Source organism: Eleginops maclovinus, chromosome 3 (genome assembly GCF_036324505.1).
Source record: "Eleginops maclovinus isolate JMC-PN-2008 ecotype Puerto Natales chromosome 3, JC_Emac_rtc_rv5, whole genome shotgun sequence".
Classification (NCBI taxonomy): Eukaryota; Metazoa; Chordata; class Actinopteri; order Perciformes; family Eleginopidae; genus Eleginops; species Eleginops maclovinus.
Window position 1 is genome coordinate 24860284 of NC_086351.1, and position 9152 is coordinate 24869435.

Genomic DNA, 9152 nt, shown 5'->3' on the forward strand with positions numbered 1-9152 from the left:
AGAGTGATTTTGTGTTGATACTGTTTTTTGTCCATCATAGTGGATCTTAGGTTTGAATAAACCTTTTTTTGTTAAAACCGGTGTGAGTCGTGCATTTGAGTTCAATCCCGTTTTCTCAGTCGTAACAGTAGGCCTACGAACTGGCCAAAACATGAACTCAGCCGACTCTGAACAGCTGAGCAGCTATTCGCTCTCAGGGAGGCCGCCTCGTTCAACAGGAGGATCAGTTAACAGCCATCCAGGCGGGAGTATCGCACGTCACGGACAGTCAGAGGGATTTTGAGTCGTCCGTAACCACCCAGATTAACCTCCTGGCGAGGCAGATCCATCACCTGCTCACTCCCCTCAAGGCTGAGCCCTCACTCCCACCTCCATCCGGACCCAAAGCGGATTTGGATCCGGCGTCCGCTTCCCACACCGTGTCAATCCGCCTGGCTCCGCCTGAGACGTTTTCCGGGGAATCCCATGACTGCCGTCCCTTCATAGTGCATTGCAGCCTACATTACAATCATCTACCGACAGCTTTCCCCACGGAGAGATCCAAGGTGGCTCTTATGATTTCCCATCTCACTGGACGAGCGGCTGCGTGGGCTACGGCAGAATGGTCACATGACTCGCCGATATGCGAGTCTTTGGAACAGTTTATGGTCTCCCTGACGAACAATTTTGACCACACGTCCCCAAGCAGAGAAGCAGCCCGGGCCCTTTCCAGGTTACCTCAAGGAAAACGCAGTGTGTCAGACTACGCAGTGGAATTTCGCACCATTGCAGCTGATAGTGGCTGGAATTCTTCAGCTTTGTTTGACGCTTTTATTTATGGACTTTCTGACCCTATTAAGGATCAGTTGGCGCCTTTGGAGTTGCCAGTGGAACTAGACTCTGTCATTGCCATTTCCATAAGGATTGACAACAGAATTGCTGGGCGCGAACGGGAGACGGACGGTGCTGCACTACCAGATTTTCACCCTAGAGGACACCCCTACCCTTCCCACTCTCAGGAGACTGCCATGCCACGTTCTGCTTTCCTTCCATCCCAGAGATCAGCGTCCCCTATCAAGGCAGAGGAGCCAATGCAACTAGGACGTGCCAAGCTGTCTGCGGAGGAGCGGCGGCGCCGCCTGCTGGAGGGAAGATGTTTTTACTGCGGTCAACAAGGTCATCTTCTCTCTGGATGCCCGGGAAAAGAAGGGGCTCGCCAATGAAAGGGAGGGCACTGGTGAGCCGTCTTTCTACGGCAGAATTTCCTCCCCGGAAATTAACCAACATAAAGGTAATCTCCCGAGAAAAATGTAGCGATCAAAAAGTGTTAATTGACTCTGGGGCTGACGAGAGTTTGATGGATTGGGGATTAGCTCATGAACTGAGACTTAAAACTGAATGTTTGTCGTCCCCTTTAAAAGCCAGTGCCCTGGATGACAAGCTTCTATTTCACATCACACACAAGACTGAACCTGTCACTATCATGGTTGATTATCATTGTTAACTCGTGTCGTTTCACCTGTTCAACTCTGCTCAACATCCTTTCATCTTAGGTTTTCCCTGGCTAATGTAGGAAATGTTGTTTTATTCGAAGTACAGGAGTCGATTCAAAAGAAACAAAGTGAAGCTCCTCTTAAACGTTTTAAAAGGAGTATTTAATAAATGGATGCAGCGGTAGGTTTTACAAAAGTTTCACAGCTGTGGCTCAGTAGCTCAGAACACACTTGAACAGGCCCAAAACATGAATAGGGTTCACGAGGTGTTTACTGTCCGAGGGTCCGAGCAAAAACAGATTGATTCCTTAGTTGCATTGCTCTTTGTCCAGAGGTCGCCTCTTCCTATTGGTCGCCTCAAGTCGTAACAGTACTTCCGGTCAGTTTAGTGAATACGCGGCATAGGGTCGTCTCCCTCCTTAGGGTATTACAGCGTCAATAAGGAGAATTAAACATTGTGTGTTTAATGTATAACACCACAAGTAATTCCCCTATTCACTCTTTATCCAGATTCTGTCCGCTAAGGAAACCAACGCTCAAACCCGCAGTTTCCTTCTGTCCGGCATCAAGCGTCATCAGTGTTGTATACATCCGGTTACAATAATAAACAATTTCAAAATAAGATTGTATCTCAAAATAAGACAGTTGTGGTTACTCTTAATATTGATTATCATTTCTTACAATTCCCGACTTACACACCTTTTAATGTGTGTAATTATTAATCAAAATCAATATGTTCTTCATCCGAACATTACACAATACAGAATTCACATCAACGATGGACAATACAGAAATATTTCACAATCTTTGTTTCACAGAACAAATGCCTCAGTGCATGAACTTCCTATATCATCCTTTTGAGCATCTTCATAGAATATAGCAGCCGTTAGCTTAATATGGATTGTCTAGCTCTTAATTCACATTTCAACACAGTATAACACCATTTTTAATCTTTCGTTGAGGTAGGAGGCACTTGATTGATTCCTACTTGTACACAGAGATAAACCATAACAACAACTATCCAAAGAATACATGTATGTGTCTATATAAACATCAAATTGGTCATTCATAATAACATTTAATGGGCTCTGTAATCCCTTAAAAATGCACACTATATTAGAATAATGAAACATAAAAATAACCTACTTTCAACAATATTATCATAAAACCCCACCACCTGAGATTAGTAGGATTACGAATTTGGACTATATAAGAATAGCCCTAATAAAAAATGTGATTCTCTTTGTCTCAAAACCTGAAATGTTCCACTTAAACCACCTCCACATCTTCATTGTCTGTATATGCAGGTGGATCGTCCTGCTCTTCGATCAACAAATGTACCTGTTCTCTTAACAGAAATTGACCTTGATTTTGCTCTCTTGAGAGGGCTGTGGTGATCAATCGGTTAGCTAAGGTGCGAATACATGGTATACAACTACTTCCACATAGTATCAAGATTGTAGCCATTCCCGCAATGGATAACATTGCACTCATTATCAGAGTCTTGTATTTACCGAACATTTTTTCGAACGTTCTTACAAAGGGGTCCTCTACTCCACTATTGTCTGCCAATTCAATGCTCAGAGTAGTAAGTCCCTTTAATGCTCTGGTTACGGCTCTTTCTGGGGAGGTCTTATTTAGGATGAAAGTACAGCACAAAGTTCCAAATAGTCTACATGCACCCCCCTTTTCAGCCAAAAGCATATCTAAGGCCATCCTATTTTGCCAAGCCATTAGACTGGTTTTGTCCAACTGCTCGTGCAGCCCTTTTACTGCATCTCGGGTGTAGTTTATGAATCTCTGCTGGTTATAGTAAATGTAGTTAATCCGATCTACATTCTTGTTGACCGTAGGCCAGAGAAATATCAATTTTTGAATCCTGCGGTTATCTGATTTCTTGCTTTAAACTCATCTGGAACTCCCCTGGGTACCCGGACGTAGTCAATATAAACTGAGGAACTAAAACTCCCTCCTGGGACTGACCTCTTCATTCTGCTGGTCTTGGGGTGGAGTGCAAGCTTTGTTAGCTGTCTGGCTGTCATTGGTACTGCATAGAAGGGCATCACTTACTGCACCAGTGCACATGTTCCAGTCCAGTCATGTGGAAGGACTGGATACAATGTTTTAGTACCACCAAATATCTGCCCTGGGGTATTGCATGTTAGCCACAACAATTCATGCAAGAAGGCCCTGGCTGGTGTAAGAAATGTTCGTTTATTTGAAACCCAGGAGTTGGTTTAAAAGAAAGAAAGCAAAACTCCCTTAAAAGTTATAAAAGGAGTGTTTAATAAAAGGATGCAGCAGTAGGTTTTACAAAAGTTTCACAGCTGTGGCTCAATAGCCAGGGACACGCGTCCACAGGCCGCTGACTGAGTGGAGCTCATCAGTAGTTACTGTCTGGCGGTCCGGAACAAAAGAGAGCTCGATTTCACAATACAAACATGTTTTATACAACCATCCCTTTCCAGCCATAATATAAACAACTTCAAAATAAGACGAGCTCCGTTCTCGTCCTCTCATTGGTTGGTAGCGGGGGGCTGGATCCTGTTGGCCGCTTGTCCCATGGGGTTCTCCGGACTCTTCTATAGGCTGACGTCGTCGGGGGCGGGTCCTCTTATGACGTCACCGTCGCCATCTTGTTAGCGAAGTCCTGAAGCTCTCAACTACAATATTCTATTATGCAATCCTTCTGTGGTTTATCAGTTATTAACAGGCAACTGTATCATTGCAGCATCAATGAGTGAGAGGTAGAGGCGGTGTGTTTAGTATGTAACTCCACTGGTCCTTCTCCCTCTACTCATCTATACAATACAATATTAGCTTTATGCTATCTGAGGCTAAAAACAACATCCTGTGTTATGTTGGAATGTGTTCGTTTATTTGAAGCCAAGATGTCGGTTTAAAAGAAAAGGCAAAACTCCCGTAAAAATTATAAAGGAGTGTTTAATAAAAAAGATGTAGTGGTAGGTTTTACAATCGTTTCACAGCTGTGGCCCTAAAGCTCTACACACACTAGAACAGGCCCAAAACATGAATAGAATTCACGATGTGTTCACTGTCCGTGGGTCCGAGCAAAAAGAGACCCCCACCCCATTTGTGATGGGTCTTTGTCCAGCGGTTGCCTCTTCCTATTGGTTGCTTCAAGTCGTAACAGCACTTCCGGCCAGTTCAGTGTATACGTGGCATAAAGCCAAGTCGCTTCTTAGGGTATTACAGCGGCAATAAGGAGAATTACTCATTGTGTGTTTTATGTATAACACCACAAGAGATTCCCCTATTCACCCTGTATTTACATTTCGCTCGTTGAGGAAACCTACGCTCAAACCCGCAGTTTTCCTCCGTCCGGCCTCAAGCGCCAGCAATGTTGTATTCAATGTCGTTTACATCCGGTTACGAGTTGACCATTTCAAAATAAGAGTGCATTTCAGAATAAAACAGTGTTTCAAAATAAGACAGTGTTGCAGTTACTCGGAATATTGATTATTACTTCTTACAATTCCCTCCTTACACACCTTTTAAGGTGTGTAAATATTAATAATGATCAATATGTTCTTCATCCGAACAGTAAACATCAGTGAAATCACATCAGGACGGACAATGCAAAAAATACACAAATACTTCACAATCTGTGTGTCAGAGAACAAATCCTTCAGTGTATGAACTTCCTATACCCTCCTTTTGAACATCTTCATGGAATATAGTGGTTAGCTTAACATAGATTGTCTGGTTTCAAGTCACATTTTGGCACAACATAATACAATTGGTAATGTCATATTGAGGTATAAGGCACTTAAATGAGTCCTACTTTCACACAGTGATACAATATAATTAAATAGTCCTGAACATTCATATACGTGGTTACTTAATACACCAATAGTCATAATACTTAATAAGAAATAAGGGGCTCTGTTATCCCTTAAAAAGGCACACTATATTAGAATAATGAAACATTAATATAACCTGCTTGTAAAGTATCATCATAAAACCTCACTCCCTGAGTTTAGCAGGATTCTGAATTTGAACCATATGAAAATAGTCCCGATCAAATTACGTTATCTTTCTGTCCCAATACCCGTAATTCTCAACTTAAACCACATCCACATTTTCATTGTCTGTATATGCAGGTGGATCATCCTGCTCTCCGATCAACAAATGTACCTGTTCTCTTAACAGAAATTGACCTTGATGTTGTTCTCTTGAGAGGGCTGTAGTGATTAATCGGTTAGCCAAGGTGCGAATACATGGTATACAACAACATCCACATAAAATCAAAATTGTAGCCATTCCTGCTATGGATAACATTGCACTCATGATCAGAGTCTTATATTTACCAAACATTCTTTCAAACACTCCTACAAAGGGGTCCTCCACTCCACTATTGTCTGCAAGTTCAATACTCAGGGTGGTAAGTCCCTTTAATGCTCTGGTTACGGATCCATCTGGGGAGGTGTTATTTGGGATGAAAGTACAGCACAGAGTTCCAAATAGTTTACATACACCCCCTTTTTCAGCCAAAAGCATATCTAAGGCCATCCTGTTTTGCCAAGCCATTAGACTGGTTTTGTCCAACTGCTCGTGCAGCCCCTTTACTGCGTCTCGGGTGTAGTTTATGAATCTCTGCTGGTTGTAGTAAATATAATTGATCCAATCTACATTCTTGTTGATTGTAGGCCAAAGAAATATTGATTCAAATCCTGCAGTTATCTGGTTTCTAGCTTTAAACTCATCTGGCACTCCCCTGGGCACCCCAATACTGTCAATGTAAACAGAGGAACTAAAACTCCCTCTTGGGGCTGACCTCTTCGTTCTACTGGTCTTGGGGTGCAGTGCAAGCTGTGTTAGCTGTCTGGCGGTCATGGGCACTGCATAGAAGGGCATCACCAATTGCACCAGTGCACATGTTCCAGTCCAACCATGGGGAAGGACTGGATATAATGTTTTGGTACCACAGTACCACCAAACATCTGCCCGGGGATACTGCATATTATCCACGACAACTCCTGCAAGAAGGCCCTGGTTGGTTACTGCTGTTGTGGAATTGCACCACCGTAATGTTCCCATATAGGTGCCTCCCGTGTGATTCTTCAGAATACAATCATAATGTCCCTCATAAGGAGTAAAAACTGGTGGAATGTCATTTACCTTTATGATGGGGTACATTAGCGCAATATCAGTGCAGCCTGCTGGGGATTTTTGTTCATAAAGTTTATACATGCAGGATTGTCCTCTTGGGTCATTATAGGAATTTAGAGGGAAAGGCACAGTGCCAAGACTGGGCCTTGCAGCAGCACATGCCATGCAGTCTGACATCTTGCTCTGTTCTACTGAATACACAACCCAATCTAACCAAGCGTTAGTGTCTTCATACCCGGTCTCCACTGCTATTACCTTCTGCACCGTCGATGTACTCAAATATGTCACCAGTCTGTGGTTCTCCTGCGAGTGAGCCTGAGCTACTCCTATATCATGGACTGTCATCAGGGAAGAATTTAAATCTGCTGGTTCCTCGGGGGTAGGATGGAGGAGTAGCTCCTCCTGTGGTTCAATTATCTCAACCCAGACTGAACCCATAGGATCCTTTCCAGGAACCTCAACTCCCAATATTAGATGAAATGCAGATGTTTCTTCCCTGGCTCTAAATAGATGTGTGAGTGTGTCTTTAAATGAGATTATGATGGGATTTCGTCGGTTGTTGTCCCCATAGTGGTGCCCCTTAGCTAAGGATATCTGAGTCTGAAACGTCCCCTGTTGTCCTGTAGGTGGGGAAATGGTGTCCCCCTCAGACCTAGAATTCCAGTACACTATGTCCCACTGAGGGCACCAGGTGTTATCATCTGGTGTTCCCCAGGGGAAAATACAACCATATACATCATGTCCTGTCCAGTCTTGTGGACCCTTTCCACATTCCACCACGTCACACAAATCGAGACTGACAGTTACAGCTTCTCCTCTTGGAACCAGGATTACTAACCTCCCATCCCCTGGGTCTGCTGATCTTTGAGGCCTGAGGAGATGGGGAGGTTCCTGTAATAGAGCTTGAGAGAGATTAATTTGTTCACCTTTTTCAGACAAATTTCCAATGTGCTGTACTCCCCACCAAATCATAAAGGACCCCATGAGCATGATTATCTGTATTAGTTTAACCTTAGACCCTAGAGGACCCCATTTCTGGTTTGGCATTATTACTGGTTGTATAACATTTTTACACACATTCATGATTATACAGGATTTCAGACTGTGAGATACACAACAGCGTATAAAAGTAAAAATATCAAAATATAATGTGAGTAATAGGAATAAAAAACAAAAAACAAATAAAAAATAAAAGTTAGCGGCTTCCACCTCTATGGGAACCTCTGAACTCCAAAAGGGAATTTGCTTTTTCAACTGTTTCCCTGTTGACGTTTATGATTCTTGCCTTAGCTCTGCCAAATCAATCCTAACTTCCGAAAGTGTTCTGGAAGGGGTGTTGTGGGAGCACAATGTGTAAGGTGGTACCAATTTGCTCCTGTTTTACCTTTAACCCGGAGCGCGTGAGAAGTTCGTTCAACAACTTCGCACGGTTCCGACCACCTAGGATCTGCCCACTTTCGTTTGTGGACCTTGACCCTCACCCAATCACCTGGTCGGACAGGAGCCTCTTCTGGTGTCTCACACGGTCCCTCCTCAGCTTTTCGAACCTGTGTAGACAAAACTGCAATCATATTACTCAGAGCTCTGACATAATCATCCACTTCAATCTGTCTAAGGTCCAAAACTGGACCATATCCCCCCTCCCTTAGAGGTCCCGGCATTGGTCGGCCTGTTAACAGTTCATGGGGTGACAAATGTGTTTTGGCACTCTGCGTGGTTCGCATTGACATGAGTGCCAAAGGCAAAGCGTCAACCCAGTTTATTTTAGTACCAGAAGTTATTTTAGCAATTTTCCCTTTTAGAGTTCGATTGGCTCTCTCAACTATGCCTTGAGATGCTGGGTGATAAACTGCACCAAACTTATGAACTATTCCAAAATATGATTCCACTTCTCCTAAATGTTTACTTGTAAAGTGTGTACCATTGTCTGATCTGATTACTCGTGGAACCCCATATCTTGGTATGAGTTCTGTTTGGAGCCACTTAATGACCGTTTTTGCATCTTCTCTCCTGCAGGGGATGGCTTCAATCCACCTGGTAAACCGATCAACCATTACCAGCATGTATCTAAAGCCTCTGATTACTTGGTCTGCTCCCATATCTGTATAATCAATACAAATTTCTTTGAATGGAGCTTCTGGGACTGGAAATCTTCCCATTGGGCACCTATATGCCTTTTTGACATTAAATGCTCCGCAGGTGTCACAATCAGTGACAAAGTTTTCAACCATCTCTTTCATGTAAGGATGCCACCACTGTTGCTCAATGTCTCTTGTGGTTCTTGATATATTTACATGGGTGGGGCCATGTGACTGTTGTATAAGCAAGTGGCATAATTTTGCAGGTGCTACTAAGCGGCCATCATGTGCTCGCCACAGGCCATCTACTTCTGTTGCACCTTTAAGAATCCATTGATTTTGCTCATATGGTCCCGCACTTTTCTGCATCTCTATTATATGTTCAGAGGTCAGCTCTCCTTGCGTGTTGCTGTTTGTACTTATCATTTGTTTGTCGTATCCTCCTGCCTTTTTTGCTGCTTTATCTGCT